At 36.5% G+C, this 14,525-nt stretch overlaps 1 pseudogene; it reads left to right on the top strand.

The window, feature by feature from the left end:
* The first annotated feature begins 5,878 nt into the window (after positions 1-5,878).
* On the top strand, positions 5,879-7,842 carry LOC116895769 (annotated as a pseudogene).
* Positions 7,843-14,525: the final 6,683 nt, after the last annotated feature.

The following is a 14,525-nucleotide window of genomic DNA, read 5'->3' as shown; positions in this document are numbered from 1 at the left end:
CCCTTTTCAATAGTTGTCAGTTAATAAACAGGAATGGGGGAGGGGATGATGGAATATTCCCTATTAATGATGCAAAATTGAGGAAGAAGCAAGGCATATGGGAGTCAGAAAAATGACTAAAATCAATTATATAATAAAATAAAATTGCCCAAATTTTTTTAAAAAATTAAATGCTAGAAGACAAACAAGAGGAAAAAGAAAATTCTAAACAGCACAGTTTTTCTTAGTGTTATAGGCTCATTAACGTCCCTGCAGTTGGAGACTGAACTGCTCTGTGGGTAATGCTATAAATTTCAGTAGATTAGAGGAACTATGTAGAAGGAACATTTCTGCAGATGTTTGTTCAGGGGTCATCTGGTAATTGTGATAATCCTAACAACTTGGAGCAGTCTTTATAATACAGAAGCTATTTATTACATCAACAGAGTTTGTTGGTATTAAATCTCTTTATGCCATTGATTTTTTTCATCAAAAATGGTAATAAAAATATGAATGTATTGTAGATTCAGACGTTAAAAACTCGTGCTGAGAAAATAAGTAATGTCATAAAGTCATTTAGCTGACTGTGCAATCCAAAGCTAGCAATTGGATGTGACTATATTGAATTCGGCATTATTTTCTCAATTTTTCTAAAGACACATAAACAGTAAGTAATATTTCTGCAGACACTAAAAACTATAAAGTTTGTTTTAAACACACAATTTCTCATATATACCAGAGCTTATGGGAACTGTCACATTAAATATTTGGAAATGTGTGTCAAATATAAGCATTTGGTTGCTTTATGGATTTTCTGTTTTTGTGTATGGGTAATGAGAATGCAGTGATCTATAGAGAGAAATAAAATCTTTCACATTATTTAAATAATCATTTTCTCCTCCATATTTCCTTTTTCTAACCCTTCTTATGTCAGGCACCCCCTGATCTCTCTCTCTCATATTCACAGCCTCCATTTATTAAAATGTGTGTGTGTGTGTGTGTGTGTGTGTGTGTGTGTGTGTGTGTGTGTGTACTGAGCAGGTTTTCTATGTATATTTAAGCATATTTTATATATGTATAATAAATATTTATTATACATAATATACTTATATAATATGTTCATGTGTGTGTGTGTGTGTGTGTGTGTGTGTGTACCTGTGTATTCTACTCTGTCCATATAGTTGTACTTGTAGAGATATGATTTCTCTGATGACAAGTGGGTATTAGATATCAATTTATAGGCCCTTTCTTGAGGAAGATTATTTCTCTGCCTTCCAGAAAGTCTTAGTTGCCCATAGTGTTTCAATTAGGTTTAAATCCCCATGAAAAATCCTTTTTCTACTGGTGTCTTTCTTCTTCAGGTCATGTTTATAAATTCATATTGATGAGACCAAGAGTTTAGCTTCTCTGACACTTGTAGAAGAAAAAATATTCCTGTGGCTCTGGCTTTTACATTTTCACCCCTCCTTTGCCATGATCCCTGTGCCTTACATTCAGAAGATATGTTGTTATTACATATATTTTGCATACATTACATCCTCCATCAAAGAAATGCCGCTTTATACCAGAGCTCTCTACAGAAAACAAAACTGATCAAACTTTAGAGAACAAGTGACTATGTTGTGCCTAGCCCCAAATTACATAGTTTTGAAATGCTTGACCCCACTGCCTTCTTTTCATTGCTCACATTATGTAATCTCATGTTTCCTAATCTTCACAAGTAAACAGGGATCCCTGTCAAAATTACCACATAAAATAGCAGTACAATTTTTTATTCTCTCAGGTATTTTTAATTTTTGTAGACTTTGGTTTTTAACATTGTATATGTGTACATGGATTAGCTATATATATATATATATATATATATATATATATATATCTCATATGCTTACATTAAATATCACTATGTTCTGTGTCTTGCTATGCCACCTTATTTTTCATGTCAGAAAATTAGATATTAAGACTGTTTTAAAGATGACAATTTATATGTAATCCTGTTTACTTTAATACTTTGTGATCATGATTTTTATAGCTTTACAGAAAAGCCAGTCCTTTTTTCTTAACCTATTCTATATCATGAGCAAAATGAATATCTACTGATATAATATAACTTTCAGGTATATAGGAATTTAAGGAAGGTTTCATTGATAAGAAATAACTGCAAGCATTCATAGCAATAAAAATACAAGGTAAGCACAAACAGTGAGTGAGACTGAAGGAAATTTGGACAGAGGTTGCGATATGTCACTCATTTGTGCAAAGGAGATCAAAAGCAAAAGTTAGTGACACATTGAGCAGATGAGATAACCTCAAGTGAAGTGTACTTTGTTTTATACCATGTCTATTTGAAAAGGGAAAATATTGTTATAGCTTAGGTCCAATAGAAGCTACTTACATATTAAAAAGGAACAACTCTGTATGTGATTTACCAAGGTCAATTGCAATTCATTTTAAGCTGACTAAAACTTTTTATACTATATTTATTTTCCTGCCATAGTAGCTTTAAAATAGTGACTGGTGACTAGGCTTACTTACCCAGTTCTAGTACATGTACACTCTTAGGTAGACCATTCTTTTATTTACATAGTCCAGATTACATAAACATTTCTCAGTAAAGACACAAGGAAATTTTCCTACTGAGGTTAGAATGTGATGTACTGGAATCTCCTAACTACTTTCACTTTAGGTTTTCTAATTATCCTGCATTACCTGATTTTACAGAATTCTGGAACGGATCAATCTTCTGTATTTAAGTTCATGAAAGTTTTCAGGTCAGCTTCTTCTGTGGAACATTTTTAGGCTGCAATTTAGAGTTTCAAATTTAGACAGGTTATCAGAAAAAAAACAAAAATAAAATGTTATCACATTTAAAAAACTTCATGTGTTTATGTATATATTTGGCATTCATTTAAGAAATTCATATGGATCCCTTAGGAAACTTGGCCTCTTGGTACATACCGAGGGTCTCACTAGCTTTTATTTTAGCTAATCTCCAGTCTTTGGTGACATTACTAACTGACAACTTCTTCCAACCAGGGATCCACAGCTTACATACAAGGCTGAGACATAGGGAGTAGCCTTCATCCATCTTGTACACTGATGCTAGGACACATTCATCCCAAGTACCACAGTGGAAGGTTATAGCTAAAGCTAACAGTTTCCAGTGTCAAACTAAAAAGAAAAAAAAACTGGTTTGGAACAGCAATATATACTGAAGTCGTTGCAGATGGAGAAATAAAGAAAACAGCAAAATCCAGTAATTCTTCTAATCCAAAATGGGATGAGCAAAGGATTGTAAATGTAACCCCACAGACCACCAACACACAACAGAAAATTAGAAAAAGTGACAGAACAATTAAAACTTCCATTAATATAGAAAATTGGATTAATACAGTAAAAAATGGCAATTTTAACAAAAACGATCTACAGATTCAATGCAATCCCCATCAAACTTCCAATCCAATTCTTCAAAGAGTTAGACAGAACAATTTGCAAATTCCTCTGGAATAACAAAAAACCCAGGATAGCTAAAACTATCCTCAACAATGAAAGGACTTCTGCGGGAATCACTATCCCTGACCTCAAGCAGCATTACAGAACAATAGTGATAAAAACAGTATTGTATTTGTACAGAGACAGATAGATAGACCAATGGAATAGAATGGAAGACCAAGAAATGAACCCATACACCTATGGTCACTTGATCTTTGACAAAGGAGCCAAAACCATCCAATGGAAAAAAGATAGCATTTTCAGCAAATGGTGCTGGTTCAAGTGGAGGTCAGCATGTAGAAGAATGTAGATCGATCCATGCCTATCACCATGTACAAAGCTAAAGTCCAAGTGGATCAAGGACCTCAATATCAAACAAGATACACTCAAACTAATAGAAGAAAAAGTGGGGAAGAATCTTGAACACATGGGCACTGGGAAAATTTCCTGAACAAAACACTAATGGCTTATGCTCTAACATCAAGAATCCACAAATAGGATCTCATAACACTACAAAGCTTCTGTAAGGCAAAGGACACTGTTGTTAGGACAAAATGGCAACCAACAGATTAGGAAAAGATCTTTACCAATCCTACAACTGAGAGGGCTTATATACAAAATATACAAAGAACTCAAGAAGTTAGACTGCAGGGAGACAAATAACCCTATTAAAAATGGGGTTCAGAGCTAAACAAAGAATTCACAGCTGAGGAATATCGAATGGCTAAGAAGCACCTAAAGAAATGTTCAACATATTTAGTCATAAGGGAAATGCAAATCATATCAACCCTGAGATTCTACCTCACACCAGTGAGAATGGCTAAGATCAAAATCTCCGGCGACAGCAGATGCTGGCAAGGATGTGGAGAAAGACGAACAATTGGTGTGATTGCAGACTGGTACAACCATTCTGGAAATCAATCTGGAAGTCCCTCAGAAAATTGGACATTGCACTACCTGAGGACCCAGCTATACCTCTCTTGGGCATATACCCAAAAGCTTCTCCAACATATAACAAAGACACATGCTCTACTATGTTCATAGGGCCTTATGATAGTCAGAAGCTGGAAAGAAGCCAGATGCCCTTCAACAGAGGAATGGATACAGAAAATGTGGTACATCTACACAATGGAATATTACTCATCTATCAAAAACAATGACTTTATGAAATTCATAGACAAATGGATGGAACTGGAAAATATCCTGAGTGAGGTAACCCAATCACAGAAAAACACAAATGGTATACACTCATTGATAAGTGGATATTAGCCCAAATGCTCGAATTACCCTAAATGCACAGAACAAGAATGGAATAGTGCAAACTGGTAAAACTCAAGAAGGATGACCAAAATGTGAATGCTTTATTTCTTCTTTAAAAGGGGAACAAGAATACCCTTGGGAGGGAATAGGGAGGCAAAGTTTAGAACAGAGGCTAAAGGAACGCCCGCCCATTCAGAGCCTGCCCCACATGTGGCTAATACATACACAGCTACCAAACTAGATAAGATGGATGAAGCAAAGAAGTGCAGGCTGACAGGAACTGGCTGTTTATCTCTCCTGAGAGGCACAGCCAGAATATGGCAAATACGTAGGCAAATGCCAGCAGCAAAACACTGAACTGAGTATGGGACCCCTGTTGAAGGAATCAGAGAAAGGACTGAAAGAGCTGAAGGAACTTGAGACCCCATATGAACAACAATGCAAACCATTCAGAGCTTCCAGGTACTAAGCCACTACCCAAAGACAATACATGGACTGACCCTGGGCTCCAACTGCATATGTAGCAATCAATAGCCTAGTAAGGGCACCAGTGGAAGGAGAAGCCTTTGGTCCTGCCAAGGCTGGACTCCCAGTGAATGGGATTCTTGGGAGGAGAGTTTTAATGGGGGGAGAATGGGGAGGGGAACACCCATATAGAAGGGAAGAGAGAGGGGCTAGAGGGATGTTGGCCTGGAAACCGGGAAAGGGAATAACATTTGAAATGTAAATAAGAAATACCCAATTTAATAAAGATGGGAGAAAAAAATTTCTTTGGAAAACAAGAATGAAATAGTGCAAACTGGTGAACTGACAGTTGTCCTTGACGGATTAGTGATTGAGCAAGAAACTGTAACAAACAACAGTTCCTCACCACCCATTGAAATTCAGTGAAATGAGGATGGAGACCCTTCAACAAGGGCAACTCTCATGTTGGCTGTTGAAGGTACTATTGGAATTGGTAATCATGTATCAAGAAATACTGTAGATCCCAACTCATGCTGGTCACATATAGTTAAACATATCTTCATCCCTGTCTCAGGTTGTTGCCAGACCCAAAAATACTCCAGCTCCAAAACCACTCACATCTGAGCCCACCCGTGATACAGTTAATGGAGAATCATCTGCCCTAGCTGATAACACTTGAACCATGGGTACTTCATTACTATCTGAAGATACCACCTCGACTTCCAATTGTATTAGCACTATCATATGAGAAACCCCAACATCCCCGGAACACAGTGAATGTATTCCCTAATCCAGTGCAGAAGTAGGACCAGAAGCTCACAATCTCATAGACCCTGACTCTGATTCTAGAAATAATTCTGCTTTTGACAAACTGAGGCAGCCAGAAGGGTGCGTAGAACCTCTGCAGTCACACTTGGAAACACTGACCAGAATCTTTGCCATCAGGGTGGGGACAGAGAAAAGATCCTCATGGTAAAACCTAATATGTGGATCATGATACTCGCACTACTACATAGGAAAGACCTTTGCTTCCAGGTTGGAGAGAAGAGTTGATGATCATGGAAGAGATTATTATGTATATCATAACACCAGAACAACAACCTGGCAGTGACCTAACATGGGATCTCTTCAAAATTTCGAACAGTGGCAGTCTCAGAGGAATCAATTTCAGGGGCTATGCAACAATTCAACCAACGATACCTCTATTTGGCTTCAGTGTTAGCTGCAGAAAATGACCCATACATACCCTTACCAGGCTGGCAAGAGAGAGTGGACTCAACAGACAGAGTTTACTCTGTGAATCATAATACAAAAAAAAAAAAAAAAAACAACCCAGTGGCAAGAGCCAAGAACTCAAGGCTTACCAAATGAAGAAACCCTGCCAGAAGGCTGGGAAATTAGGTCTACTCGGGAAGATTTCGCATTCTCTGTTGATCATAACACAAGAACAACAACATTCAAAGAGCCTCGCAATGGGAAATCATTGGTAACTAAAGTGGCACACAGATTGCTTATGAACCCAGCTTTAGGTGGAAGCTGGCTCATTTCCATTACTTGTGCCAATCTAACGCACTACCCAGTCACGTAAAGATCAACGTATCCCGAAAGAATTTATTTGAAGATTCCTTCCAACAGAGTATCGCATTAAAACCATATAACTTGAGGAGGTGATTATATGTACTATTTCGAGGAGAATGAGGCCTTGGTTATGGTGACCTTGCAAGAGAATGTTTTTTTCCTGGTTTCCCATGAAGTTTTGAACCCAATGTACTGTTTATTTGAGTATGCAGGCAAGAATAACTATTGCTTACAGATAAATCCAGCATCAACTATAAATCTTGATCATTTTCATACTTCTGTTTTATTGGTCGTTTTACTGCAATGGCACTATTCCATTGAAAATTTATTAGTACTGGTTTCTCTTTACAATTCAACCAGCATATGCTAAGTAAAATACTATTAAAGTTTTGGACTCTATTGATGCTGAATTTTACAGTTCTCTTATCTGGCTAAGAGATAAAAACATTGAAGAATGTGACTTCGAATTGTACTTTTCTGTACACATGGAGATTCTGGGAAAAGTTACTTCACGTGATTTAAAGTTGGGAGGTTCCTATTTCCTGGTGACTGAAGAAAACAAAGATGAATATATTGGTTTAATGACAGAATGGTGTTTTCCTCGAGTAGTACAAGAACAGACCAACGCTTTTCTTCATGGCTTTAATGAAGTTGTTCCCCTTCAATGGCTATAGTACTTTGATAAAAAAGAATTGGAGGTTATGCTGTGTGGCATGTAAGAGGTTGACTTGGCAGACAGGCAGAGAAAGACTGTTTATCGACATTATACAAGAAACAGCCAGCAAATTATTTGGTTTTGGCAGTTTGTGAAAGAGACTGATAATGAAGCACACATGCGACTATTGCTGTTTGTCCCTGGAACCTGTCGCTTGCCTCTAGGAAGATATGCTGAGCTCATGGGGAGCAATGGGCCTCAAAAGTTTTGTATTGAAAAAGTTTGCAAAGACACCAGGTTTCCAAGAAGCCATACATGTTTTGATCGCTTGGATCTACCATAGTAGAAGAGTTGTGAACAACTAAAGGAAAAACTTTGCAATAGAAGAGACAGAGGGATTTGGACAAGAATGAATGTGACTTGTCTTGGAGTAGCGCTTGCATTCAAATACCCCAGCCAAGAAAAATTGCACAGACAGTGTATATAAGCTGTTCACTCTGTACAGTTAATTTTATGAACCTCTCAATGTGTAAATGTTTTCTGTTCTTCCACAGAAATATGCAAAACATTTCATCATTTTCTACTTTATAATTTATTGTTCCCTTGAAATGACTGACCAGGGGAAAAAAATCAACCTTAAATTTTGATGCAAGCATGATAATTTATTAAAAAGAATATATCTATATAACCATACATGACAGTGGCTCTCCTTTTTGCAGAGTGCCAGGTGTATTAAACAGGGCAGCTGCTCATTCGCAAGACTCTGAATTTGCTTTGCTTTGTTTCTGTTATCCTGGGAAAAGGTGCCCATGTTCCATGTTCTTATCCCCAGGTGGCATGGATTGTGTTTAGCTGCACGGCTGTTCAGGAAGGTATTTAGGGCTTAAGCCAACTCTTACTTTACGTGTATTTTTTAAAATGCTGCTGGCTTTTCTGAAGACAAGTACTTCGACTTACTAAATTGTACTAAATGAATAGTTTAAAAAAAAAATCTCCCGCCATTGTTATATTGGTAAACACAGAGGTTGTGTAATAGATCCAGTAGTGTCTATGAGCAGCTGGAATTGATTTGCTGAACATCAGAGGTCTGTTTACCTGTTACTTTAGATGTTGGGTATTTGTCCATGTTTAACGAATCAGGCATTTCTATACCTAACAGTTTTAAACTTGTAATGTTCTTCAAATTTAATTAAGGATAAACTGATAGTTTAGTACTTAGGGATACATAAAAGGTCCAGAACTTGGCTACATTTGTGCACATGGCTTACTTTTATGAAATCAGATGTTATAAATAAATGGAAAAGTTTAAGTACTGCAGAAGAATTTAAACACTCACACTAAATACTTTTTATTAGTGTTTGAATGTCCCCACTCCTTCCTTTCAAAATCAAAATTTTTTCTAAATTCAGTAGGTATCTTAAAAAACCTTTGTGCCCTGATTTTGTATAGAGCAAGTTTTCTCCAAATATCACAGCCTTTTTTTTTTCAGTATAACGGCATTCAAGACATATGAAAAAAATTAAAATCTAATGTGAATGATATTCTTACTTTTAGCAAACTGGACTTCCTAATTAATATAAAATATTAATTTCCATTTTTATCCTTTCAACATGCATGATGAAATTCATTCACTTAAAATATTTGTAACTATGAAGTTGACTTAGAATTATAACTTCTATCCACTAGTTTCATTTTGTTAAGATTTTATTTTCTACTTTAGATTATGTTGTTCACTTTTATTCAGAATTCAAAAATAAATGTAATAGTCTACTTAGTTGAATAAAGTATAGAAAAATCTGGTTATTTTCAAGCTTAAAAGATAATTTTAATTCTAATATATGACAAGTTATATAGTAAAAATGATGGCCAGTCTTCAAAAGTCTTGCACAAATTATTCTGTAAAATAATAAACTTGCTATGACAGAAAAAAAAACAAATGGACAAGAAATAAAACACCTCTATGACAATTAATAATTAAAACTATAAATGTTCAGAACAAAGACTGGCTATTAAAAGGTGAAGAGGAAAAAGACAACTTACATGTAAAGATAGACTCATTAGAATGAGTCTCTGAAAGCCAGAAGGGCTGAGGTAATGTTTTCATCTGCACTGCTTTCCAGCTTCTTCTCAACCAAAGGCACTTCCCTTGTGACCGCAATTAACAGGAAGCACTCTGCTCTCTTATTATGCTCTGGGCTCAGGGAATTATGCAGACCATTCTGCTTCAAATCACAGTGGTCATATTTGATACCTTCATTCTCTCTAAATCCCACATTGACTCTCTACCCATGCTCGAATTAGCACCCTAAAATGAAACTTATTTACTATCTGAATTCCAAGTGTCTTTATTGTTTCCTATACTTTTTTGCTTTACTTGCCACTTATATTTGAATTTTGGCTCTAAAAATAGGAAGAGAATTCTCTTCACTTCATTCATCTTTTCATTTGCTGTCTCCACAGTTTTGTTTGCCCCATAAAGTCTACAGTTTCGTGATTATTGCTTCTAAGACAAACCACCTTTCTTTCAATAGCTATTGAACATTAATGTCATAAAATTCCTAATGGGCGATGGTTGCTATCAGGAACTGGGTTTATGGTTGGTTGCACAACCTCTCCGAACCCAGCGATGATGGTGATGTCACCCACAGGGAAATGCGCATCTGTTGCCATTGCAATCTCCATACATTGCACATGGCAATCACCATACATGTTTTACCTCCCACCTTTATCTGTGAGCAATTACATCACAGCCTAAATAAAAGGCAGATCCTTCCAGACCTTTGTCTTTGTCCCTTAGTCCTCATTCTCTTTTCCCCCTTTGTCTCCATGCCCCTTTTTGTCCCCTTCCCCCACAATAAACCTTTCTCAAGTGGAACTGCATTGGCCCGGTGTAGTCTGTCTGGATGCCAGCCGTGATTCTATCACAACAGTTGTAAATTTAGAAATAAGTGTTTATTTATCTAGTGTCACACATTATGTTAAATAAAATATAAAATAAGAAAACTCTACCTGGTTTTGCTAAAGCAAATTTACTAATATAATCTTTAAATCAATAATGGTGAAAAGTTCAAATGTTTTTGCTTGAATGACAGGACTACATCTTATCTTGTGAATGAAATCACATACATGAAAAGAATTAGACTTGGGTTTTCCCCTAGCTGAGCATGTTTAGTTTCTCAAAGGAAATGGAGAAAGGATAGAGATCATTCCTCAATACTATAAGTGATGAGAGTATTTTATAAAGAGGAGGATGGCTGAGAAAGCTAAGACTAAGAGGAAAATGAGAATATACACACAGCCATACCAATTCAGGTGATTAACATGTTACCTAGATGTAATCACTACTGAGAAAGGTATCCATCATTTGATGTGTCTCACGTAGAACAGAATAAGAAAATGTAGGAAATAGAGCTGGGGTAGTGCAGCTGCACTCCAGCATGTTTTCCTTTTTGTGATTGGTTATTTTATTTATTTACATTTCTAGTAAATAAATACTTCCCTTCCCAGTTTCCCTTCCACAAACCCCCTAACCCCTCCTCCCTTACCCTGCCTCTATGAGGGCACTCTCCCACCTGCCCACCCACTCCTTCCTCAGGACCCTACCATTTCCCTACCCTGGGTCATCGAGCCACCACAGGACCAAGGGGCTCCCCTCCCACTGATGCCCTCCAAGGCCATCCTCTGCTCCATATCCAGCTGAGCCATGGGTCTCTCTATGTGTATTCTTTCATTGGCTGTTTAGTCCCTGGGAGCTTTGGGGGATCTGGTTGGTTGATATTGTTGTTCTTCCTATTTGGTTGGAAATCCATTCAACAACTACAGTCCTTGCCCTAATGTCTCCATTTTGTTCCCGGAGCTCAGTCCTATGTTTGGCTGCATATATCTGCATCTATATTGGTCATGCTCTGGCAGAGCCTCTCAGGAGACAGCTATATCAGGCTCCTGTCAGCAAGCAGTTCTTGGCATCAGCAATAGTGTCTGAGTTTGGTGTCTGCATGTGGGATGGATCCCTAGGTGGGGCAGTCTCTGGATGGCCTTTCCTTCAGTCTGTCTTCCACTCTTTATCCCTGCATTTCCTTTTGACAGGAGGAATTCTGGATTAATATTTTTGAGGTGGGTGGGTGGCCCCACCCCTTAACCAGAAGCTGTGATGGGGGAGAAATACAAAAGTCAGAAAAATATACTGCTGTGTATACTAAATATATCATTGGATTTTAACCATTTAACTAATACTAAATATTGACAGATGTTTTCATTTGATTCTTCTGGTCAATTCACAGTCTTTTAGAGATACAAATGGAGGGGAAGAGAAAAAAATCTAATTCTCAGAACTACTTATTAAAGATAGAATTTTGACCACCTAGCAAGGAAATGTTGATGTATTAGAGAAAAATAAGATTGAAAGAGACTTGGAAATTATATTATTATCCTTAAAATTTATCAATGAATTATCAAAACAGGTATATCCCTTAAATAATACTATCACTTACAAAGAAATGTTTATATCTGAATTTCTTAACACCTTCAGCTATTATATTTAAATAAGAGTTGGTTAATTTTATAAACATTACAGACATATATCATTCCAGAGAGAGACCTTTTCAATCCTATTCTTCTCTGTTAGGTTATCAATATGATATTAGTTGTAGAAAATTGAAAGTATACTCAAGATGATTAATTCTGCCTAAGCTTTTTCATCTTCTAAAAATAATGAATCCATAACATATCTTGCCTGCCATCTCTTATTTACCATTTGGAACTCATGAGCTCATTGCTTTTTATTAACGTTCTTCAAAGATTCAGTAACTAACAATCTTAGTAACATAATGCACACATTATGCTCTGGTTATACCATTTCTATCTATCATTTTTTAGTTATGTGGACTGAATTGTTCCTCTCCAGTAACAGAGTCACATTCAAAAGCCTCATTTATAACTTATTTTGTTGTCTTTAATTTTTGTCAAGATTATTTTGCATATCCAAGTAATTATTGAATGCCAGGAAAAAAATCTAACTTCTCTACTCTTTATTTTATAGAACCCACTATCTTGTCTTAAGAGTCCTATATGGTCAGATGTTTCCTTAGCTAAAGGACCTTCCACAACTCAGCATTGTGATAAGGATTTAGGCATCTAATAAGGTTCTTTACCATTGGTGTAATATTTGACTGAGAAAGCAGCAGCTCTAATTAAAGATAACTATTAAAATAGGCCTCATAATGTGTAGTTGAACATTGTGAAGAACATTTGTATCAATGACACTTTAAAATAGTCATATATATGTCACCTGAGTGTAGACTCTATCTGTTAAACCGATTGCCTCACAATAACACCTATGATGTGCATTCGAACAGAAGCCATTTTTCTCAATGTAGTTGAGGTCTTTCCTTCCTACTTCATGTTTAAAAAGGGAAAACGTGTATTTCAAAATACTGAGCTGGTATACGGATATCTCTTTCTTCCTCATTTTATCCTTACTGATGATTCTTACGACTATCTCAAGTCTTCATTCTTCAAATATCCTCTGAATTCCATGAGTGTTGGGTTCTTCAAGGAACTTGGCTTGATATCTTCCCTTCTTCTGTGGTTGAAACTCCTTTTATGTTTTTGCTTTTGGCATCCTTGTCGAGTTCCTTTTTATTAAACACCTAATCAAAAGTTAAAAATAACCTCATATTATTGCTCCTGCAAACTACTTCTGGTCCTCTTTGACTCCACTCTTGTATTTATTTATTATGATTCATTACACATTTTGAAGGATGTATCTGAGATTTTGCTTCTGATTTCATAGATAATGAGATAATAAGATTCCTTATAGTTTCTACACTCATTTCCCTTCAATAGGAATTGATAGTGAGCGACCAAAAGTCTTAGCAAAAACCTGGGTTGTTTTGCAGATCTTTAGGCCCTGGATAATTACTGACTCATAGGAAAACATATCATTCCTGGTACTGTTATTTTTGCTTAAAAAACCCTACGTCTTCTGGGAACAGCATTGTCCATCCATGTACAGTATTTCTCCCTCAATCTCTCTATCACTCTGTCTCTCTGTCTCTCTGTCTCTGTTTCTGTTTCTCTCTGTGTAGGATGTGGGGGTTGCGGGGCTGCATTTCTCTAGAAAGCATTGGAGAATTTTGATCAACCCCTTCTTTTGATATACATCTCATTTGTGTTCAATTATAGCAATGCCACCTTGTAACCCCCTTCACTTTCTTGTTCCTTTGTTTCTATGTCAATCATTAATATTTTCCTTATTTCCAAAAGTAGCACCACAGAGGTGATTTTTCCCTTTTATTTTATCAGTTCTTTTTCCATCCTTCTCCAACACCCATCTTCCCAGTGAATTTACCTTTACCTTATGGGAATTAAGTTCTATGCACACAGTGGTGAAAGCCAAGTATAGACATTTAGATTTTTTTTCTCTCCCTGACTTCCAGCTTTTCACGTTCATTTGTCTGCCTGTTAATTAGAGTATAATACATTTGAAGAGGAGTACTTTCTTCACACTTCCAAATCAGGAGTCCATAACCATTTTGGCAATCTCAGGAAATGCCGACCACATAAGTGTTCACATTCACTTACCTTTCACAATCAGGAGGTGCTTCTAGAAAATGCCTCTTGTGCTCCTAAAAAGGTTCAGCCACAAGCCTGCATTCACCTACCCTCACATTTGCCCTGGATAGACTCAAAATGCAGCTTTGAATCGTGGTTTGTGCTCAAAGTAACACACAGAGACTCTTGAGCTTAACTGTCTCTCTTGTATTTAGTCCACGACACTTCTGAAAGCATCCTAAACACTAAGGAATATATAAAAAATAGCAGATTCTTTTCTTATAAAAAGTCATAAATGTTGTACTCAAAGAGCTATTAGTAAAAAGTCTAGTTTAATTGAGAGCTGATTAATTATCTTAGGAAATTCTGGGGCAGGGGTTGTTAGGGAGCTCATTCAGTCAGCAAATGGCTTGCCTTGCAAATATGAATGTCTGAAACAATCTCCAAAATTCATCTAAAAAATAAAGTAAACCAAACAAAAAATGGAAAAGCCTGGTACTGTTTTTATTTGTTCACAATCCCAGTGCTTTAGAGTTAAAGGTAG

The sequence above is a fragment of the Rattus rattus genome, chromosome 3, assembly GCF_011064425.1.
Source record: "Rattus rattus isolate New Zealand chromosome 3, Rrattus_CSIRO_v1, whole genome shotgun sequence".
Taxonomy (NCBI): Eukaryota; Metazoa; Chordata; class Mammalia; order Rodentia; family Muridae; genus Rattus; species Rattus rattus.
Note: the sequence above shows the minus strand (reverse complement) of the source record. Positions and strands in the feature narration are given on the sequence as shown.